This window comes from Macaca thibetana, chromosome 5 (assembly GCF_024542745.1).
Source record: "Macaca thibetana thibetana isolate TM-01 chromosome 5, ASM2454274v1, whole genome shotgun sequence".
In the NCBI taxonomy this organism is placed as follows: Eukaryota; Metazoa; Chordata; class Mammalia; order Primates; family Cercopithecidae; genus Macaca; species Macaca thibetana.
In genome coordinates, this window is record NC_065582.1 from 81818988 (window position 1) to 81844592 (window position 25605).

Below are 25605 nucleotides of genomic sequence, written 5' to 3' on the forward strand. Positions count from 1 at the left end.
AAACCAGGATAATTTTCTGTCTTTTAATCTCTGACCTACCATTCTACTAGCATGATATTTCTCTGTTCAGTAATGTAAATAAATACATTAACACTCATGATATTTAACATAAGCTGGTTACCTAATACTTATTATGAAATCATTGCACTTACAGTTACCAAAATGTAGCTTTCCTTTTTTGTTTAACATGGAAATTTTTAAAAACCCATTTCAGACCTAAGAGACACCTCAGTTTTTATATCTGTCACTGGCTTTTGTCCAAATGTCATGTGAAGAATTTATTAATATTACTATAATACTTCAGAGGACTGTGGAATGTACATTCAAGGCAGATTTTTTAAGCTCTGTGGGGGGAAAGGGAAAGAACAGAGATGATGGTGTGATGGAATTCTCGTCTCTGTAGGAGGGAGGAAGAATATTTTCTTTATGCCACTCTTTCGTGCTGAGACTCTCCACCACAGTGCCAGGGGCATCCTAACACAATAGTAAGTCATCAGTTCCTAACATGGACTACTCAAATCTTTCCAAAGACTCAGAAGGAATTTAATAAGAATTCTAAAATGTATTTATAACAATAAAAAGTACAGAGTAATGTATTCTATAAATTAATTTATCGGGCAAGTCAGAACTATTTTGTTTCAATAAAATATTGTATGCTTAACTTTTATTTGGCATATACATAATTTCTTGTTCTTTTTTAGAGATATTTTGGAATATTAGTTATCATCTCCTATAGATATAATAAAAGTTTTATTTACTATTTTTCAAGTTTTTAAGGTAATGAGAAACTGACATAACTGATGAGTCACAGACATTGGAAGTAGTTTCTAAGGTTTTAAATGAGAATTTTCTCCAATGCTTATCCATTTAAGAACATTTCATTTTTATCTTAATCACCAAGTTCAAAAGTCTTTGCCTAGTTCATTCTCCTTGACCTATTTCCAGCATTTGTTGAAGTTTTCCTCCCCTTTCTTTATGAAACCTCACTCTTCCCTGGGCTTCTGTAACACATTCCTCTCTAGATGTGTTGATTATTTCGCTATTGTTCCTCAACTCCAAAAGGCCCTTTTCTACTGTTCTATGAGGGTGGGCATGGGACTCTTCAGATAACATTTCCCAGACTTCCTTATCAGCTGGCTTCCTGTTAAGTTCTGCCAGTAGGGGGCAGGAAAGGGAGGTTGGAAGGTAAAAGGAGAGACAGGACTTCCCTCCTGTTTTTCCAGTTTCTATCAGCATTGTTCCAGCAACAGCGGACAATCAGCTCCAGCCTCCAGCTCCTTTCACCACTTGCAGTCTCAGCCTCCGGGGGTAATTAGAATGTGATTTCTTTAAGGCTGGAGTATGAGATGCCCCAGTGTTTCCTCATTTACTGAGGCATACACTCCTGGGCATCTGCTAAGCGGTGCCGCCTCCACTGAGTTCTAGCACCTGCCAGACTAGCTCCCCCATCCCCAGTCTGCAAATCTGATAACCAGCTTCAAGTAGCTTCCCCCAAAGGACATAGCATCAACTCCATGGGGACCCTCCTTCAAATGCTGGGTTCCACTGTTACCACCTCTTCTCCTTTGTTTACCCAGTCCTAGGGACAGTGGCTGTAAATATTAATCTTAGATGACTTCAGCATCTCTTTTCTGGCTTCCTATTAACCAATTGCTTGTATCAGATTCCATTTTAGAAATACCTCATATGCACTTCCTATTTTACTGATTGGATGGATAGTTCTTGCTTTGCTCTACCTCCTCTATCAGATCTGTTCTCATCTTCCACCCAGGTTTCTCTTGACCTATCTGGCTGTGTGTGTACACTCTCCATATTAGAGATCTGATCCATTTCCTCAGCTTCAAGCCTTGCATGTCTAGTAGTTCATATCAATGGTTTACTCAGTATTTCTTCTGGGAGTTTCTGTCAACTCATCATCTGTAATACAATGCTCTTCTCTCCCATACCATTTCCATGCTTCACCAGCTTCCCCCTCTTCACACTGGCTTTCTCCCATCAGTGGTACCTCAATAGTCCCAGTCAGGGAGACTCATAATTTTAGAATGTTTAAATTTCCCCTTCTTATTAGACCTTCATGTTCAATAGTTATAGTAGCACCTAGATCAGGGGTTCCCAACCCCCTGGCAGTGGACCAGTACTGGCCTGTGGCCTGTTAGGAACTCAGCCGCACAGCAAGAGGTGTCAGATCAGTGGCAGCATTAAATTCTCATAGGAGCACAACCCTATGGTGAACTGCACATGTGAGGGATCTAGGTTGTGTGCTCCTTATGAGAATCTAATGCCTGATGATCTGAGGTGGAACAGTTTCACCACGAAACCTCACCACTTCCCCGTCCGTGGAAAAATTGTCTTCCACGAAACTGATCCCTGGTGCCAGAAAGGTTGGGGACCACTGATCTAGATTTCTCTTTCACAGTATATTTTGTATTTATCCTTTCCTTTCACCTTACTGACCACTACCACTACCCTATTTTAGATTTTCATTAGCTTCATTCTCTGATAACTAAAATAAAGCCCATACTCATTTATTTGTTTTCATAGTGATTCTCATGTGGACATTCCTACAAGGCTACTTTCCATAGGCCCTAAAATCACCTTCTACAAACTTTCAGTGGTTCCCTAAGCCCACAAGATAAAATCCAAACCCCACAGCTAGAAATCTCACCTCAATAGAGTGTTTGGCCTTTTCTCTCACCACTGCCCCCATTTACAGTAGTCCCTGCTCATCCACAGTTTTTTACTTTCCTCAGTTTCAGCTACCTGTGGTCAACTGTGGTCTGAAAATATTACATAGAAAGAAATAAATAATTCATAAGTTTTAAATTGAATGCTCTTCTGAGTAGTATGATGAAATCTTGTGTCATCCCTCTCCATCCTGCCTGAGACATCAATCATTCCTTGATCTATCTGATCCACGCAGCCTAGCCTACCTGCCCATTAGTCATTAGTCACCCAGCAGCCTTATATCAATCCCTATTAACTTGGTTATAATATTGACAGTTGCAGTATTACAGTGCTTGTGTTTAAGTCATCCTTATTTTACTTAATAATGGCCCCAAAGTGCAAAAGTAGTGATGCTGGCAATTCAGACATGCCAAAGAAAGGTCATAAAGTGCTTCCTACCAGTGAAAGGACTGAAAGAAAGGAAAAATGATTATGCTGAGATTGCTAAAATACATGGTAAAAACAAATCTTCTATCCATGAAGTGGTAAAGAAAGAAAAAGAATTCATGCTAGTTTTGCTGTTGCACCTCATACTGCAAGGGTTATGACCATAGTGCATTCTAAATGCTTAGTTATGATAGAAAAGACATTAAATTTGTGGGTGAAAGACATGAATAGAAAATGTGTTGCAGTTGACAGCAATTGGATGTGGTGCTCTCTAAGCTTTTGGGCACCCACTGGGGGTCTTGGAATGCATCCCCAAGGATAAGGGAAGACTACTGTGAATCTTTAAGAAAATTGGTTTGCTCTATGACTTTCTACTCTCTCTCTCCTTATCTCTTTATATGATGCACCCAATTCAACAAAGCTCTACTTTTTGAAGTCTTCCAAGGACATCCCAAACAGAACTGATCTCTCTCCATGAGGGACTATTCCGTATCACTTATTTGGCACTACTCTTTAGTTGCATGCAATATTATAGTGAGAAAAGAGGAAAGTATATATTTAATCAATAACGGAGTATCATATTGCTAATCATGTTCTGTGTGTGATGACCCTTAGGATGTATCTATTCCAACGTTAGGTGAATTGACTAAGAGGCCAAAAAAAAAAAAAAAAAAAAAAAGAAAAGAACCTCAAAACTAACAATTTGTTTTGAATTCTTGACACTGATATGAACTCTTTATGAAATTCTAAAGTCACTGAATTGATCACCTTTATTGCCTTTATGTTTTGTAGAGATATATTTAGTACTTGTTAAATACGTAAAATGTTTCGGGGAAGTCTTCTCTTGAAAATTTCCCTGCCATATGGTCTTCCCCTCCCCTCCCCTCCCCAATCCTCCCATCCCCTCCCCTCCCTTCCCCACCCCTCTCCTCCTCTCCATTTCCCTCCCCTCCTCCCCACCTCCGCTCCCCTCCCCACCTCCGCTCCCCTCCCCTTCCCTTCTCTTCCCTTCCTTATTTCTTTCCACTTTTCCTCATATGTTGTAATTCTTGCTCCTGAAAGTCAAGGTTCTGAATGTCAGGTTTTATTATTAAATCTGATGGTGTCAAATTTTATGATTAAATTTGATCCATCAGATAAATTTCAGGTTTTGTAGCATGTAGAGCATGTAGTGAAAGAAAGAGGGAACAGTGGGTGAGGATGTACTATTAAAAGAATACCAAGTAAACAATGTGAAACTGCCTTGCCTATACTTTAATGGATTTCTATAATCCAACCCTCAACAATGTATAGACAGTTAGAGGAAATAGTTACATATGGGAGGCCTCCAAAGAATAGGAATGAAATTTTGAACTCTGTAGATTAGGAAAAAATGTGACAACAACATCTTAGTATTTTTCTTTAAGAGAGCTGTATAACTGTAGAATTTTAATACAATTCATGAAAATGACTGAGTTCCTATTACGTTTAAGGACAGTAACTTATAAGCAGAGGTAACGAGTCCCCATGGGTGGCAACTCTACAGTTCTCACAGTCACTAATTTTTACAATTAATATTTTGAAAGTAAAGATGATCTAATTGTGTCTGGTAATTTTATTAAAAATAATTGTCTCATATAAACATATATCTAATAATCAGATAATGAGCCCAATGATAGCAGGACCCTCAAGAAACATATAAATCAATAACAAAATGTGTCCTGCTTTTTTTCTTATTTGGTCTTCATGGATAAAGAGAGTAAATGATAAATACTTTTCTCATTAAAATCTTTCATATACTTGAAGTTAGCCAGTCAGTGCCCTAGTCATAGTGAGCCTGTTCCCTATTTACTGAAGAAAGTTCCAGTGCAGGCCTGTTGTCTTGACAAAGTCTGTAACAGTCACCCCCTTCACTATCTCTGAAAAGTTTTCCAGATTTAAAAATCTGGTAATTGTGTGGTCAATCTATTTATTAATCTACTCTCATTCAGGCTAAGTAAGTCAACATTTAAGTCGATCTTTTTAGGACCATCTTCATTGTTTTATCTCTAAATCATCTCCAGTGATTATGAAGTAGGTTGTAATTTTCAGTCCATAACAATGTAGAGACATTTCAAAACTAAAAATACCTGTTTTCAAAGAAGATAGCATCAGATCCCATATGGGAATTCATAATTAAGGAGTAGTTGCAGGAATGGAAGTGTTTTTGACAGTGATGGTGCTTAGAGGGAGAGAGAAAGTGTGCCGCTGGAAAGTTTATGATAAGCAAGTGAATTCTAGTTTCAGAAATCAAATACCACCTATTTCAACTCCCATCAGAGGTTCAATTAGAAATAGAATCCTTCTTTACTTCCTGCCCTACACTGTCATGTTGTTATGGGCCATGCACTGTTTAAACAGCTGCAGAGGCTTACCGCAGGGGTGACTAAATTGCACTGGTGGTGTTGATCCCTGTATGGAGCTAAAGCTAAAATGAATCTTGATCATTTGCAGAATGACTTAGGAATTGGGGTGCTTTGCTGTCTGAGGATAATGAGTTAAGGAAGTCTAGAGAATGTGAAGTATTAGATAGTTCTATTTTCCTCAATAAACTTAGTGTCAGACTTTCTCTTTTCAGTGCAAACGAAGAATGAAAACCAACATAGGCACAAATATACAAATAATAAATTAAAAAGGAAAACTAAAAGATTAATATGAACTCAAACTCACATTTGAATCTCTGGTACAAGAAAGTGGGAAGTTGTCACTTGCTTATTTTCTTTTTCTGTAGTTTTCCATTCTCCTTTTCTAACCCTGTCTCTATTCCTATCACTCACATTCAGTGTGCTTGTGAATGACCCCCTCATATTCAAATACTCCTTTAGTCCAGTGGTTCTCAAAGTGCATTACAATCACCTGAAGGCCTTGCTGAACCACGGATCGCAAGGCCCTATCCCCCCAAATATTTTATTCCTCAGTCTTAGAATTTGCATTTGTAACATTCCCAGGAAAGACAGATACTGCTGATCTGAGAGACCACACTTTGAAAACCAATGCCTTAGCAATTCAGTGACTTTCTAAAAGTCACTGAAAAAAGTAAACTATTGAGAGATAAAAAGGAAATACAAATGCATTATTGGGGAAGATACACTGGAAAGAGGAGCATTGGCTACCTGCACTGGGCCCATGGAAGGCTCATCACCATCTTTCCCTGCATAACCTTGTGCATCAAACCTCTGGCATCCTTCCAGATTCATTGATTCTTAGGGATCACAACTCAAAGCATTCTGTTCATTAAATTTGAGTTTGTTGATCTATTAAGTGAATTCATGGATTTGAGAACATCAGAGTAACATTGTAACTATTGGATTTTAAATGTTTGGTGATGTAATAAAACCTGTTGTGAATATAACACACATTAAGACAACCCTTGTAGGCATTAGAAGGTGGTAACCTGGTTTTGGTTTCGCCTAGAATACCACATCAGTAATGCACAGGAGCAGTGTTGACTTTTCTGTCAGTACATTACTTGAATGGTTTTGCTGCTCTGTGTGTGTCAAAGTATTCAACTTATTCCAACATACTGTCTTTGTCTTTTGGTTTATATTTCTTTTTGTTTGCTACATTCCAATCTGTATTTATCTTTTTTTGTCAGCCTCATCTAATCTTATTATATATTTATTTCAATATTCTTCTAATTTCACTAAGTACTACCTGTATTTTATTTACCTTTGGTGCTCAGTTATTTTTTTCAGCACTACTTTATCTTGCCTCTTTCTTCTTCTCTACTCATATCTTTTTCAGAATCTTTTTACAATACAGTGGAACATCTAGCTTATTTTCTTTCTTTTTAACTACAACTCATCTTATTCAAGAAAATATTTTGAGACACTTTTCAATGACATACACAAAACCCAAAATACATACATAAATTAAAAAGTCAGGGCCATGAAAAACATAGAAAAGCAAATTCAAGGATAATTTAGAACAAACAATGCATATTGCATATTGTAAATGCTTAAATAAAGTTTTAGTTAATAAATTTAACTCTGAGCTTCTTGGTAGCTGAAATAAAAGGAACTATAATGTTTACAGGAGTCATATCATCACTTAAGGAGAAGGCACATTAGTTAATTATAAGATCAAGCACAAAGGCCCGTGTCTTTGAATGGGTTTTTGTGTAGGAAATTCTGTGTGATGTAGTGGATGATATTTTAATATCATTATTAATTACCTAGGGCAGTACATTTCATAAACCTGTTTCAGGATATCTATTAATATTAATATAAGCTGAGGACGAAGTACAACAAAGTAAATATCTTGTTGGAAGCTAAGAAAGGGTATGAATAGGAAGCTTTTTGATAGTGTAGAATGATTTAGGGTTTAAAACTTGGATGTCTAGAAAGAGATATGTATTTTATCCTTCAAAAAAATCCCCAGAAATTCCCTTCAAATGGCTTATGATAGAAGTTAGCTAGCAAACAGTTTGGAAATATGTTCTCTGGCAAGGAAAAATTTCTTATTACTGATTAAGGGCAAACTCTATGTTTTAAAAATCAACCAACAAAATAGAAGGGTTGACAACCTCTTCTGAAAACTAGACCAAAAATCAACACTACTTCTTGAATACATGGCCACCCAATCTCCACATCGAAGTGGGCCAATAGAATAGGCAGGTCCAAGAGTTTATAAAGAAACAGTTTCTGTAGCTCTTTTTAGCATATGAACAAATGAATTATTAAGTCTTCAAAGTTCTTCACTATACTATGTGACCAAGATTATTTACACTGAAACATTTTCAAAGCATGGGTTACCAGCCACCCACTATGGCTATAGAAACCAACAAAAACAAACAAACAAAAAACTAACTCATCAAGCACATCGATAGAACATCTGGTTTTAAGAGACTAATTTCCTTGGTGAATCTGCCAGGATAAATTCATTGCAAATGTACGTTTAAGTAACTAAATAAATTAATTATCTTGTTATATAGTGTAGATATAATCAATTACATTTTAAAAGGTAACCTACCCAAGAAATAATTTAGTTTTTAAAGTGAATAACTCTAAGCAATCCTTTCTACTAATAGTTAGCAAGCAGAACCAATTTCCTCTTGAGAGCCTTGATAGTTTGTGACATATAGTCACATCATAAACATATAAAAGGAACATCCCATTTTCAGTATTAGACATATTTGTGCTAATTCAACAAATTGATGAAATATGTAAAAAGAAAGTGGGCAGAATTAAAACTCAGAAAGATTTTTGCATTCTTTAAAATTGTTATATAATTAGTTACTCTCCAGCAGATCTCCATAAAGTACGAGCCTCAGGACCAGGATACCACTTAGCTGGTATTGACCCTTGGTTTTTGCTCAGAGTAAAGGCTAACTGAAAGTCAACAAAAATATGCAATTCTGGATAGACTTTGTCACAAATGGAGTTGGACAAGGATAATATTCAACCAAGTTTGTAACACTGTTCCTTACCGGAATAATCTTGCCCCAAATATATTATTTCTGATAGAAAACATTGGTCTAAGAGATTTATATGTGTAATTTGTCAAGGAGGAAACTGAAGTGGAGTTCTAGACAGAATGTATATTATAATGATACATGATTTTAGAAATACTGTGACTTACACCTCTTTTGATGCATTTCTTTTATTATTTTTCTAGTTTAAGAAAGCTATTGCTTTGTTAATGGAACAAAATAATTCATGGTTGCAAAAGAGTTAAGAGATTGGAGTGACTGTGCCCAAGAACTGAAATGCTTCTTCTTTCTTAGTTTCCATTCCACTATAATCATTTAATAATAACCAAATGTCGCTGAAGCTTGGGATACATGTGAATTGCATCAAAATAATTTTGCATACAGGGAAATAAATTTTTGCACTTTTTAGGGATATGACATAAGAAAAGCCATGAAAATAACTGTGGTAATCACTACCGTAGGTGAATTTATTTTCAAAGCAAGCACAAGGAGGGAAGAGCTTAAAATTAATTGGTTTTGTGGAATAGGAATACTATTAAAGATATAAAATATATTATGCTTTTTGACTCCGAATGTACCTTTTTGTTTTCCTATGCACATTTTATATATGCCACTGCTTTCTTGTAATAATTTACACAAAATATGTTTTTTCTTTTGAGCAATTCTAACTGCCCTCCTTTTCCCATGTCCCCCTTTCCCCATGACAAACCATTAATTTATTTTAAGAATAAGTGATATGTACTTGGTGAGAATGTAATCTTTCCTGCTTGTATAAATCTGTCTCAGACGAGCCTAGAAAGATATGTGTGTGCATGAGTAGGACTCTAGGAAAATAAAAAAAGTCTTGCATCGGTATCTCTCAAAAGCAAATTCAAAAATAAGTAAATAAATAAAAGCCATGTTTCATCTATCTGTGATATAGAATCATCCTGAAACCATCCCTGCATCCCCTGGTTTGTGGAAAAAATGTCTACCATGAAACTGGTCCCTGGTGCCAAAACCTGTGGGTACCACTGACCTGAGGCACAGAGAAGTTTCTAAGAGCCTAAAACTACAAATCAGACAATTTAAAATTTTTAAATGAATCTTCATGGCCAAACAAATTTAAACATCTCATCAGAAAGAATTGTACAATTTCTGTGCCTTGATAGTAGTTGTTATTATACACCTGAATTATTCTTTTAATTCAGAATAGAATTAAAAGAATAGAATGGGCTATACAGATTCTAGAGGACCCAGTGGGTCTACAAAGTTGGCAAATTTACTAAGCAGATAGAGAATTGCTCATCGAAATCCTTTTACTCCCCCCTCCCTACCCCTCAATGAATTTTTTACATATAGAAAAAACTTGTATGATGGTCTTCTGAAAACTTGGAAAGACTCAGAAATCTCTCCTTTTTCTGAGGTTGTCTCTTGAGATATATTCTTTTCCTATCATGTTTCTGAGATGTGAATTTCCTGCATAATCCTACATACCATTTTATTCTTCCTTCCTTGAATTGAAACTCAAGCATACCCTAGCAGAGTAAAAATATCATTTCGCATGTAGCTCATATATTGATGTTTTGAATGACATTTCTCCTGGAACTTACTGGCTTCCAAACCATTCATTACATGTCAGAGTACATAGCTCACATTGCATCATATTTATCTAAGAAAAATTCTATTGTTTATATCTAAAGGTAAATGAGGCAATCAACCCCATATCCTAAAACAGTACATTATGTGCTTTCATACACAAATGACCTGGAACTCATTGGATTCAAATATAGATTTTTCATTGATGTGTTGACAGATAAAGCTTACCATTACAACCACAGATTCTTCGTAACTTGTGTTACTATATAGAGTTTAGAAAGTTAAAATATTTGCCAAATGTCCCCTCTGCATCTGAAAGAAATGCCACATTAGCCCATTTATTTACTTTAATTTGGAGTACATACACATATAATATTTATACGTTGACTAGGATTAATTTAGATGGAATTTTTACAGGATAATAATTTGAAATTAACTAGTTTTGCAACATTGTTTTATTCAGCATTGAAAGCTTGTTTTAAAAGAATAATTCAGGTGTAAAATAACAACTACTATCAAGGCACAGAAATTGTACAATTCTTTCTGATGAGATGTTTAAATTTGTTTGGCCATGAAGACTCATTTAAAAAATTTTAAATTGTCTGCTTTGTAGTTTTAGGCTCTTAGAAACTTCTCTGTGCCTCAGGTCAGTGGTACCCACAGGTTTTGGCACCAGGGACCAGTTTCATGGTAGACATTTTTTCTACAAACCAGGGGATGCAGGGATGGTTTCAGGATGATTCAAGCACATTACATTTATTGTACACTTTTTTTCTATTATTATTACATTGTTTTTTATATATATATATATTAAAATATTTTCACAACTCATCATAATGTAGAATCAGTGAGAGCTTTTAGCTTATTTTCCTGCAACTAGACAGTCCCATCTAAGGGTGATGGGAGACAGCGACAGATCATCAGGCATTAGATTCTCATAAGGAGTGAGCAACGTAGATGTCTTGCATGTGCAGTTCACTATGGGGTCTGCACTTCTATGAGAATCTAAGGCTGCCGCTGATCAGACAGGATATGGAGCTCAGGGAGTAATGTGAGTGAGGAGCGGCTGTAAATACAGATGAAGCTTGATCCATTCCATGTGGCTCACCTCATGCTGTGCGGCCAGGATGCTAATAGGCCACGAACCAGCATAGTTGGGTTTGTGGACCCATGACTCGGAGACATTGTAGTAAAGCCTGTTAATTTTGGTTCACTCTCTAAATTCATCAGTAAAAGGCACATATATGGTCATAGCTTCTATACTGATAATTGTGTGCCAAAATTATTTAGAACTGAGAACCTCAGTGTAAGTGCTAAAGCTGCATCAATACTTCATTTGGTACAGAGTGTTAATTTAGGAGAATAGAAAATATTCTTAGCAAGCAATATGGAATAATAAGAAGAACAGGGGCTTCTATTTAGATCAGGTTTCACCATAACTACTATATCAGATATAGACTGCATTATTAATACCTAATTGTTCTTTCACATTCTGATCATTAAGCGAATCTTAACTGGCACCTTTATATTCTATGAATGCTCATGTCTTCTAGTGCAGTGACATATACACATTACTGACTCATAACATCTTAATGTTGAAAAAATAATGGGGTTTTAAAGAAATTTCTTAATCTAATTTCTTTCAATTCAACAAATTGTCAGTGTCTAATCAGTTTTCTGTTGCTTGTAACAGAATAACTGAACCTGGGTAATTTATTTTAAAAAAAGAAATTTATTTCTTATAGTTATGGAGGTTTAGAAGCCCAGGGTTGAGGGGCAGCAGACCTTGATGAGGGCCTTCTTGCTGGTGGGAACTCTCTGAGGAGTCCAGAGATAGTACAGGGTATAACATACCTAGGGGACTGAGTGAGTTAAGTGTTAGCTCACGTCTTTCTTCCTCTTCTTATAAAGTCACTGGTTTCTCTACCATGATAATCTATTACTTCATTAAATCATTAATCTACTAATCCATAAATATATTAACCCAATCGTGAAGGTGTGGTCATTAATACTGAGTGTCAACTTGATTGGCTTGAAGAATGCAAAGTATTGATCCTGGGTGCGTCCATGATGGTTTTGCCAAAGGAGATTAACATTTGAGTCAATGTACTGGGAAGGGCAGATCCACCCAGATTAATGGCCAGGATATAAAGCAGGAAGAAAAACATGAAAAGCCTAGACTGGCTTAGCCTCCCAGCCTACATCTTTCTTCCATGCTAGATGCTTCCCGCCTTCAAACATCAGACTGTAAGTTCTTCATCTTTGGGATGAACTAGTTTCCTTGCTCCTCAGCTTGCAGATGGCCTACTGTGGGACCTTGTAATTGTGTGAGTTAATACTCCTAATTAACTCCATATATATACTAGTAGGATACACACACACACACACACACACACACACACATATACACACACACACTAGTAGGATATATATACACATATATATACAGTTGTGTGTATATATATATATCCTACTAGTTCTGTCCCTCTAGAGAACACTGACTAATATAGAAGGCAAAGCCCTCATGATTCAATCACCTCTTAAAAGCCCTATCTCTCAACACTGTCACATAGGAAATTAAATTTCACTGGAGTTTTGGAAGGGACATTCAAATGGTAACAGTCATTTGTGTTCATTCCATTTTCCGGGCAATGTTCTCAGGTTGTCAGTTACAGACATGAATAAGCCATGATGGTCCCTGACATTCAGTGAAAGAAACAAACATGTATTCAATTAATTATAATGCAATAAATACTGATATTAAAAAATGCATAGGAGCACAACGGAAGAAATGATGCATTTTCTCAGGTAGACTATTCAAGAATTGATTGTCAAAGGAAAGAATGTATGTTCCATCTTTTTATGAATTAGAATTTTCTTTTATCAGACAAGTATACAGCATTTCTAGTATTACAATTGAGTAAGATATAAAAACATTTAAGTCTATCACCTTGTGCAAGCAATAATTAAGAATCTTGGTAGAGTGAGAATCTTAGAGTGTAGGAAATGTGGTAGAAAGAGAGATTTGTTGAGTGAATGAATGAGGAGTGGTATTAATTGAGGAATGTTACTCAGAGGATCCTTTTCTTAATTGAGTGAAGACTAACGGACCCACTAAAGGTTTTAATTAAGATAAGGAAAGGACCAGATTGTGTTCTGGAAACCCCAGCAGGCAGTCTGAGGCTGGATTGGAGAGGGAAAATACAGGGGAACCAGAAATTAAGTGACACAATTTATTTTTGCCAAAAATATCAAAAAAGGAAAATAAGCAGTGTTTGATTAAGTTAAGCACATAGTTATGATTAGATGCATTTTTTGGAGATGTATTTGGTGCCTTTTAACTGAAGAGAAGCTTGAGTTATGGCTGTTTCTCCTTTCATCTTTTCAGGCTGTATGCTCATGCAATAAAGGAGAATGATATTTTTCCCTTTATCTGCCTCCTGTCACCTGAATGGCTCATGACATATTATTTATCAGAGGCTTTGAAATCTTTGAAAGGGGATTTAAGAAAATTCATAGAGTATTATTGTCCCTTTTGATCAGAGACTTCCCATATTTGTCTTATTTTTGCTACTTTTGGATGAGGTCCTACAGCATACCAGCTGTAGACCCATAGTGTGTATAGAATTAGGCCATACCCTGGGACCAAGTCCAGCAGAAAATTTTGCCTATCAGCATTTCTTAGATGTTACTAAGGACATCGACTCCTATAATGACAAATTTATTGAAAAATTTCTGGCACTTGGAGGTGTTTTACCATGAGCACGTAAATAATTCTCCCAAAGTAGAAAAGGTTATCTCTGTGGAAAGTATTTTGGTTTTAGCAAGTTTTGAGATTTCTTTCTAGAGCTCTTGTTAATCAAAATTTCTGCAACATCTGCATTGTTCATAGCTTTCAAATCATATGCTATACGAACATCTTGTTTTCTGAACTTCTGCTAATGAATATGTGTTTTGGGGCCCATCCCAAATATTCCGGCTTTTAAATGAAGCAGACAGCAGGCAGTTGGGTGATTCCAGTAAGTGAGGCATCTTTGATGTATGCTTGAAGGAAAAAGTGGAGAAAGCCAAGAGGTTTGGAATGTGTTTTTAGTGTGGCAACACTTAGACTGGAGTTTCTTCCTTTCCATTTTTTGACTCAAATAAAACTACCTTTTCTTTCAATATCGCAAATTCGAAGAACCTTTAAGAATAAAATGTTTTAACCAAGCACGTTTGTTCTTCAGCAGCCCCAAAATGATTTATGTTTTCTTTGTTGCAAGTCATTTAAAAATTGTAGAAATAAAAATAGTTTTAATTTATTGTTTAGGTATGGGTCATTCCGAAGTGTAGTGCTTCCTCAAACATTACAAGTTTAGTGCTGTAAATTACACACTTTATTAGCTGTTATACATTAAAATCTTGAGCTTTAAACAATTTGATTTTATTGTGTAATTAAATACATCTCAACAAATGTTTAATTATTTAGATCTAAGTTTGACATAAAACTTCATATACCTGTCCACACCTTTATTTAGATGTTTATGTGTATACATGTGGAGCTTATGGTAGCTTTCAAATAATGTCACCAACCTAAGGATACACTTTTCCACATTGTAAGTTTGTGCTAATCTGGAGTAAGAAGTCACTGTGTAGCATTATTTCTCTGCTCTGGCCTTTAATTCACTTCTTTATTTGATAAATATGTTTGAATCCCCATTTCCTACCTTGCAGTATATTGGACTTAAGCAATAAGTTAACTGGACAGTAAATAATAACCTTTAAAAACGTCATTATGTATATTTACAAATATTGTATATATTTATTATAATGGAGCTAATTAATGTATGTGTTGCCTCAAATATTTATTAAACCATTCTTGAACCTACATAGTTAATAGTAAACCAAAATCCATCAGAAGTCAAGTTAGTCTATCAAACTGTAAACCAGTGGAAAATAGATCAGTACGTAAGCATTTGTTTTAGGCTATAGATTAAACATTAGATATGCAATGCAATTTTCATGATGAAATGACTAAAAGTTTATGAATTAAACAATTATTTATATTCAATAATCTAATGTTCTGATTATATTGATACTTATTTGTTATGACAAGGTAGCACTGTTTTAAATATCAATTTTTTCCCATCTGTGTTTTGCGGGGAAGGTGTAGTGGATGTGGAGGTCTATGCGTGTGCATAATGTAATATTTTAATTGAAGTTCTTGAGATGGCATCTAAGATTCAGCAGCTGAAGTCTGGTTGGTTCATAACATCTGAAAAATTTATTTTAAATTTAGGATGCAAATGCAACTTCCCAATGATAAGGACCTTCAACACATATCACCACCAACACTTGAACAATTTAAGCAAAGCAGGAAGAGGAGTGTGCTTAGTCCAGGATTAATGTGATTAAAGGAAACCTGTTCTGCTTGTTTTATTCATCTGTTTGTTTGTAAATGCACAAGAAAGGTAAAACATAGCTCTTAATCATGAACAACAAAAGTATATTTATCCACCATCCCCCTCTTCCATGTTAGTACTGAGTTCCCTGTTTATATTATTTGTACGTGAAGAGCATACCATGTTTCTACTCTGAGCTCTATTTTCGGGCAGAGTGAGTTTGAGTTTATCAGCTTTCCCTACTCTCACCTGAGCTCCTTGCCAGCAAGCACAGGTATGTGAATGACTTGAGCTCAGATGAGGACACTACCTTTTGTAAAAATCACAAGCTGATATACTTTTATATAAATCTAGACCGTTAATCTTTTAGTGTGAAGTTTGAACAAAGTTCTTAAAACATTAACAGCCCACATTAAAAATATGGAGACTTGACATAAAAACCTGGATTGTCAACATTTTTAGCTCTGACCTCACTGCCCTCACAATAGCCAAGTGACATCTATCCCGTTGAACAGGCACATTTTCTCTGGTATACTGCAGTTCCCACCTGGTCAGGGCCATTTATTCATGTTCTCTGCTAAAAATCTTGAGTTTGCCAACCTTGGTCTACAACTATTAATAAACACTGTTTCCAATGTGTAAACAGACTGATCCAAATGAGCAGACTTTCAAGGACAGAAGCCCTGTTCGTGACTCTGTAACTGAATGTTAAAATTGATGTTTTTGACTAAGTAATACAGGCACAGTAGACATGGATTTCTAACATGTCTCTGCCTCTTGAGTGTCTTCCAGACCATCACTATGAGCCCCAGCAACTCCAGATGGGCAGACCTTAAAGTTAAACGATGTGAAGAAGAAATTTCCCAATAGATGACCCAGAACCAGTTAGATAGCTTTAAAACCCTTGAGGAGTATAAAATATGATGACAAAAGGAAGACATTTCTTTTTTTTTTAAGTTATATGAAGTTTTATTCATAATTGATACTGACTTATAGAATAAATACACATAAATGGAAATTTATTACAACAAATAATATAAAGTAAAATATAATGCCACTAATCCAAAATGAAATGACAAGGTATAAAAACACAAATAAATATAGATCTGATTGAAGAACATAACTAATCAACTTTTCAAAATCGCCTGGTGGCTAAATGCACTGTCTTTGCTTCCAGCCCAGGCAATTCCAAACCCCCACTGTGAGTGAAGCCAGATTGTGAATGGTGACAAATCATTTACTCTCTCTGTGTAAGTTACCTTTCTCTTTATAATGAAAGTAATGGTAGTGTGTGTATCATAGATTTGTGAAGAACAAAAACGTTACCTCATGTATGCTCTTCACAGCAGTGATTCATATCTTGTATGTTTCCTCTAAATGTCAGATATTTAACTCTTGGAAATCTCTTAATAATATTTAAAAAACACCTTGAACATATTTGAGAGGGAACTAATTGTAAGTAGATAATATTGGATTTCGGCTGAAATGATTAATTTGGCTGTGCATCCTATTTCTATGCAAGATCCTCTGGCTCTGAAGACAAGTATCAGTCATGGTAAACAGAAAGGCCTCCAGAGATTTGGCAATAAGAATAATCTTCTTATCATAGAGTATATTTGAAATGAGGGAAGACTTCTCTCTCCATTACCATTATCTCTCCCTGTACTTGACTAGGTACACATTAAGGCCCATGAATTTTATCCTGAAGCATCTGGTGGTAGCCAATAGCTTATCTCTACTTTCTAGAGGAGTCCCACAGACCATGGTGGCTTTTGGGTTGAAACATCTCTGCAGTTATTCTGTATGTAAACTTATTTTCTATATTTGAAGAATGAGCAGGGTAGTATCCAACGGTACCATCTGCCTCTTGAGTGTTTTCTAGGCCATCACCATGAGCCCCAGGGATTCTAGGTGGGCAGAGCTTAAAGTGAAAACTTCCGAGTACACTGGATTGTCCACCATGCTATGCTGGAGTCTGATCATGCTGATAATTACCATTTTTCCTCTTTGTGTGGCTGGCAAGTGGGCTAACACAAGCATCACCAAATATATACATACATGTATATATGTATATATTTATGTGTATATATACGTATGTATATTTATATTTATAGTATAGTTCACGACAAAGTAAGAAAATAGGAGGCCAGACACAGTGGCTCACACCTATAATCCCAGCACTTTGGGAGGCCGAGGCAGGTAGATCATTTGAGGTCAGGAGTTTGAGACCAGCCTGGCCAACATGGTGAAACCCTGTCTCTACCAAAAAATATAAAAATTAGCTGGGCATGGTGGGGCACCTGTAGTCCCAGCTACTCGGGAGGCTGAGGTGGGAGGATTGCTTGACCCTGGAAGCAGAGGTTGCAGTGAGCCAAGATCATGCCACTACTCTCCTGCTCTCCAGCCTGGGTGACAGAGTGAGACCCCGTTGCCAAAAAAAAAAAAAAAAAAAAAAGAAAAAAAGAAAAGAAAATAGTACAGTTGTCATAAAGAGCAATCTGAAATTTAATTTCAAATATATCCATTATTATTTTAAACACAAATAGACTAGTTGTTCCTGTTAAAGTCAGCATTGTTCAACTATATTAAATTAGACATTTTTTTCAACAGACATAACTAAAACATGAGGGTTAAAGAAGAAAAATTAAAAATACACTTTGTGTAATTTAACCAATTAATCAACTGGGATGGCCTTAAATATATCAGATAAAATAAAGTATCAGATAAAATAAAGATAAATGGTATCGGCCGGGCGCGGTGGCTCAAGCCTGTAATCCCAGCACTTTGGGAGGCCGAGACGGGCGGATCACAAGGTCAGGAGATCGAGACCATCCTGGCTAACACGGTGAAACCCCGTCTCTACTAAAAAATACAAAAAAGTAGCCGGGTGAGGTGGCGGGCGCCTGTAGTCCCAGCTACTCGGGAGGCTGAGGCAGGAGAATGGCATAAACCTGGGAGGCGGAGCTTGCAGTGAGCTGAGATCCAGCCACTGCACCCTAGCCTGGGCGGCAGAGCAAGACTCCGTCTCAAAAAAAAAAAAAAAAAAAAAAAAAGATAAATGGTATCAGATAAAATAAAGATAAATGATATCAGATAAAATTTAAGTTTAAAACAGGTTGTAATTGTTGTAATTGTAATTGTGGTAATTAGTGTTATCTTTGCATTTTTTTAATGTTTACTTTTTAATATTATTACTTGATGGATAATAAATATAATCTGATTTTCTATAGATATACACACATTTATGTGCATACAAGTACATACACTGTGCACATATACCACCATTCTCTTGTAATGTTACCGTTATATAATTGTGCTTACAGTTCTGTGAATCTGTGGTAAATGAATAAGTTAACAATTGAATATTGTTAAATAACATACCATTTAAATTTTTCTGATAATATGAAGGGTTTTAAAAAAATTTTATGTGGGAAAAGCAGAGCTTTAATACTCTAGAATCATAGTTTATAAAAATCAAGGGTCTGAACATTGGGAAACATGCATCAGTTACCGTAGAGAGGCTTACCAGTAGCCGAGTAGAATTATCTGAAAAAGCCAAAGACAGAGAAGAAGGTATAAACGGATACAAAGGTGCTGGCCGGGACAAGGATGCTTTGAGTAGCTCTGGATTCAACAGAGGGTCTAGGAGAAGCATCAGTCTTAGGAATATATTGGACCTGCCGCTTGTGCCTGTGCAGGATAAAAGCCATGAAGCTTCTGGCCCGGAGCATGAACCCCAAACAGAAAACATCAGGGAATGATGATAATGCTGCATCGAGTGAGCCTATAGTTTAGTCATGAGCTATACCGTAAAACATTTCAGAGTGCTGCTACTAGTTGTCAGTCCCCATTAATCACAAAGGGGGACAGATTAGAGTGTTACCTTCTTCACCTGAAATCTAGTGAAGTAATTCCATGGCATCATTCAAATGCTTCAAACATGTTCCCTATGATTAAAAGGCATCATTAGAAGATGCCTAATTCATGCCTTACTTAAACAGAAATAGAGATAGAGATAAAAAGAGAGAAGGAGAGAGAGACAAAGGCAAAGAAGCACATCGTGTTTGGATAGTAACTATTCTTCTATTGAGTGTGGGGTAAACTGATTTCGTTAAACCAGATGTGGAATACCCATGCAAGAGAGGAGCGGTTCTGACTCTTCCTGAGAGGTGAGGGCGATGGACTCTAAAAGTGAGAGTCTGTGAGGAGTGGACAACAATTTCTTAGGAAATGGGAATGAGGGTCCATGTGATTGTGGGTGGAGAAAAGGTAGAGGCAAAGAAAAACATAATGGCACAGTATATGGCAGAATTCACAGGTTCTACCCAGCTGAGAAGAAAAGAATATTTAGTGCTACACCAAGTTTAGATTGATAATACATGGGATTTGGAATTACTTGCCAAATTGAAATTGTGTTTGCAAATCGAGCTTAAGAATATTATTAACTGAACATCATCATTAAAAATATGTATGATTTCTTATGTTCTCATCAGGGTCAGGAAAAGATCAACACTACTAAATTCATTTTACTTTTTTTTTTGATTGAAGAGATTAGTGTTTGTTTGTTTATTTTTTACCACAGTATTAATGAGATATAACTGACAAAATTGTGTAAGGTATACAACATGATGATTTGAGACATATATGTATATGTCTCTCTCTCTATGTGTGTATGTATATATTTCACTGTGTATACATACATTTCACTATGTGTGTATATATATAGTGAAATGCTTATGACAATCAAGTTTGTTAACACATATGTCACCTCACATAGTTACCATTTTTCTTTGTGGTGAGAACATTTAGGATCTGTTTTTAGCAAATTTCAAGGATAGAATATAGTATTGTTAACTATAGTTATCATGCTGTACATGAGATCTCCATGACTTCATTTTTATAACTGAAAGTTTGTATCTTTGTCCAGCATCTTCACATTTTCCCCAGCCTCAGCCAGTGGCAATTACCATTGTACTCTGTGTTTCTATGGGTTTTACTCTTTTAGATTCTGCGTATGAGATCATAGTGTTTGTCTTTCTCTGTCTGACTTATTTGACTTAGTATCATGCCCTCAACGTTCACTGGAAATCGATGGGCACTTACGTTGTTTTCACTTCTTGGTTACTGTTAATAATGCTGCCATGAACATAGGAGTGCAGGTATCTTTTTGAGATACTGATTTTATTTTTCAGGGTATATACCCAGAAGTAGGATTGCTGGACCTTATGGTAGTTCTATGTTATATTTTTGAGGATCCTCTATAATGTTTTTCATAATTAAATGAAAAACACTCCCACCGACAGTGCACAATAATTTCTCCATATTTTTACCAACACTTGTTATTGCTTGTCTTTTTGATAATAGCCATTCTAAGAGGTGTGAGCTGGTATCTTTTCGTAGTGTTAATTTGCATTTTCCCATGTACCTGTTGGCCATTTATATGTGTCCTTTGGAAAAATATCCACTCATGTTCTTTTCCCATTTAAAAACTAGTTTTATTTGTTATTGTGTTATTGAGTTGTATGAATTCCTTGTATATTTTGGGTATTAACTTCTTATCAGATATAAGGTTTGCAAATATTTCCTCCCATTCTGCAGGTTGCCTTTTTCATTTTATTGATTGTTTAATTTGCTCTGCAGAGGGTTTTTAGTTTGATGGAGTCCTGCTTGTTTATTTTTGCTTTTGTTGCCTATGCCTTTGGTGTCATACCCAAAAAATGATTGCCAAGACAAATGTCAAGAAGCTTTTCCTCTTCGTTTTATTCTAAGAGTTTTACTGGCTTAGGGGTGACATTGACATTGAATGTTAGAGATTGCTTTGGGTAGTATGGTCCTTTAAACAATATTAATTCTTCTGATCCATGAAGATGGCATATCATTCCACTTATTTTTATCTCCTTCAATTTCTTCATCAATGTTTTACAGCTTTCAGTGTAGAGATCTTTTAGTCCCTTGGTTAAGTTTATTCCAAGGTATTCTTATTTTTGGTAACTATTGGAAATGATAGTTAAAAAAATTTAAGATAGTTTCTTGTTAATGCATAGAAATGCAACTGATTTTGGTATGTTGATTTTGTAACCAACCACTTTACTGAACTTGTTTATTAGTTCTAACAGTTTCTTGGTACTACCACTGAACATATTTTAAAAGACAGCAGGAACAATAACAAAACTGTGCTTTGATTATGTCAGGAGTTATGCTTGTGCACTCTACTGGATACAAACAACACCCACAGCGCCACAACAGAAACAACCAGGCTCTGTGGGGAGGGCTCTCTTCATGCTCTTAGACCTTCTGGTTTTTGTGTACAGCTTTATCAATTTGCTGATAGTCTGATTATCCACTCACAGGTCACCAGTATATTGGCACATATTTTCTGTTATCTTTCAAACCTGTTGAAACCATGATTGTCATTCATGTTCTCTATTTTTTATGCTACATTCTACTTCCCTCTAATTTTTCTTAAAATCTTCAATTCTATCAACTTGTGGTTATTTTCATAATACTAACTTCTGTTTTTGTATTCTGAGCAATTTCCTTTTGTTGCCCAAAAGCACATACAAGATAGGTATAAAGCAGAACAGCTTCACTTACAGTTACTTAGAGAAGATGATTGAACTCATTAACTGCTGCCTTCCCATTATCAGTGAGTTCTTGTCTGGGAATTTTATGACATGCTGTATATATTGTCTCCATTTTATTTTAAAATAAAATGAAACAAGTGTTTTGATGTATTATAAAATTTATCTAGATTTAGAGAAATATAAATAAACATGAGAGATGTTGAAATTAATATGGGTTAAATTAAATCCCAATAACTAAGGAGCAAGAGATAATCAAATTTATTAGCATGTGAAGTACATCCTGAACAATTTCCTATGGCAGGGGGCAGGCACAGGGAAAGCCCTAACAGAAAAATGCAACAATAATGTAGGGTAACTCACCTTGTCAGAACCAGTTGACACTTAATAATCATAAATTTAACTAATTGGGCTAGGTATGGCGGCTCACACTTATAATCCCAGTGCTTCGGGAGGCTGAGGTGGGACGATTGCTTGAGGCTAGGAATTCGAGATTAACCTGGGCAACAATGTAGTGAGACTCTGTCTCTATCAAAAATCAAAAATAAAAATAAATGCAGGGGTGTGATTAGCATCTCAAATATTAAAAATTCATGTTACTTTATCAGTCAGGTTTTACTTGTCAAAACTTCTTTTACCAAGTAGGAAGTAAAAAAAAGAAACCACTATTGATTAAAAATATATTTGTAGCACCTAAGGCAAAGGAGTGAATGTAAGAAAAAATCTGAGAATGATGATTCATTAGACCATTGTGAATTCTTTGGGAATAGAAATAACATTTATGACTTGGAGCCTAAGTAGACTGATGTCCAAAAAATGACAGAAGAATGAAAGAATAAATAAATTAATGAATGAACTAGTGAATGAATAACTCAATGCCTAACCTCTGAAATTTTCAATAATATGCATATATGTTAGGTTTTACTCTCCTCTCTGAGGTTAGTTCTTCACTTCATGCATTTACTTATGTTTCTATTTCTGAAACCTTAAATCTAGGTTAATGAGATTTCAGAAACTTAGTCTAATCTTCTCATTTCACAAAGGAAAGACCTGAGGAAAGAAAGGTCAAGGTAACCCAACAGATTCTGGACTAGAGCCCAGGTTTTAAAATTTCTCAAACTGTGTTCTTTGCACTGTAGTGTTCATCTGAAAAAAAAAAAAAAAAAAAAAAAAAAAAAAAAAAAAAAAAAAAAAAAACCAGCAACAACTTTAACAATATAGATTCAAAATGAAATTTCCAAAAATTAAAGTTGGAAAGTTAGAGGGTATAAGAGAATATTATCCTGAGAGTTTAAGAACTGTGATGGTTAGAAAATTAGGGAAATTTAGTCACCAAGTCTTCTAGAGAAAATGACTCAAATATAGACACAGGTATTAAACATTCTCCTTTTGAATATTCTATTCAGAATCCTAAAAATAAAATAAGAAAAGTCTTTTCTAATAAAAATCAGTGCACTTTCATTCAAAAACTTAGAGCTGTTTAGCAAGTACCCTCATTCAGCATCATCTCAGCAAATGCTATTGGATATCTCTGTGGTATAATATAAGATTGACTTCTACAGGTTGCTCATCATTTGAAATAATTCACATAATGGCAAAAAATACAAGGCTAATACTACAGTGTTTTCAAAACAATGACTAACAATTGCAGGATATAAATGGAAAAAGTGCCACTGACAATAATGCAGGGGCTTTTAAACACTTGTAAGGAAGCCAATTATAGTATCTCCTGCTACATTCTGCCTTTCAGTATAACCCTACCCCCAGGAATGGGAACATGTATCACTTCCTCCAGAACAATTCCTTTCAGTGTAATCATGAAGAAAACCTCTTTTATGCAGATCCCCCACTTCCTTCCCTCTGATGTCCAGATCTTTCAAGCTCACTAAGTCACACAGCATTTCTGTGCATTGTTACCTCCTCCTCAATGAGACTGTTGGGCAACACTTCAAACAGTGTGTCCGGAGGGGTACCAAACTGGCAAGGGGAGCTGAGGGGAAAGGAAGGGAAGTCAAGTCAATGCTTGCCAAACAGTGAAAAAAATGTAGGGGTTGGTGGTGTTGGTGGAGAGGGAGTAATTTTTATGCAGTCAAAAGAAATGGTACCTGAAAGAAATGTTTAATTCATTCTGAAGAAAAAAAAAAATTCAGGAGTTAAGTGATTACTTGAAATTTGTGAAAGTTAGAAAATGGTGTAAAGAGAATAATTTGGGGTGTTAATATGAGGCCTGAAAGGGAGTGGAGATGGCTTTGACTTTTCTAAGGTTTTCAAAGGCTCTGAACTTCCTGAGACACCAGGCACTCAGCATCAGCACAAGAGACAGCAGCGGCTGAACTCTTATGTGGCTACATTCATTCCAAAGTAAAATCCTATGTATAAAGTTTCTCTCAGTGACATGTTCCCTGTAATAAAAAAATAACCATATTAAATATGTACAGTATAATGGCATATTGTTTTTAAACAGGAGGCTTTTAAAGGTTTACTGCAAGGCGTCAGCTACTTTTTAAGTTAAAATAATGTTTGACAGGTCAGTAATGAGACATAAAAGATTTCTTTTTTAACAAGACAATTTTGTACAAATAAAGGGGCATAAATAGAAACATCAAAGCTCAGGAACTGTATACATTGCACAAAGAATTAAAAGTTTCTGTTCTCTTTAAAATTTTGACATATGTTGTGTAGTGTGGTTAGAACTATTGAGGGAATGCAAACGTTTGTCCAAACAGTTATTTTACCCCTCACGTCTTCCCATGTACGTGAAGGCTGCTTTGAAGTTTCCCAGAAATAAAGGTGAGGTATCAATGTGCTATGCTGGATAGAATTAGTATGAACAGAGAGTCCTGATTAAGGCATGGAATATAGTAATCTATCAATTAAGTAGGTTTGTTCTTGATTTAAATGGCATTTTGATTTCTTAATACAGGGATTCTAAGAGAAATCTGTCCTCTGTAGTCATCCCAGTTCTTTTAGGGCTGAGAATTGCCAGAGTTGAGGAGCACTGGAAGTTAGTATTGGCAGATTGGCGGTCTGATTAAAAAAATGTGTGTGGAGTACTTCGCAACTGATGGATGTAACTTCATAAAAATCTGCAAGAAGTTTTTCATAACAATTATATTTTTCTGATTGATCATTTATTATTTGATTCATAGTTTTTTTGTTTGGCTTCAGCAGATTATCAGGGTTTCTTCAATGAAATAAGATAGGTGTGATCATTTCTGAAACTGAGTGTGAACACTTGGCAGAAATGCTTCTGTAGAGGAATGCTTTTTAGAGCACATTATAGCTTAAGGGACAGAGTGGCTCTTTAGTTTTCTCACAGTCAGCTTTTCCTAATCCTGATTTCTGGAGCCAAAATATTCTTTAAATACTTAACATCCAACATCATATAATAAAAGAAGCATGAACTTTGAAATCAGACAGATGTAGATTTATACTTAGCCTCTACCACTTACCAGATGGGGTACTATGAGAATGTCTACTAACTTCTCTGAGATTTGGGTTTCTC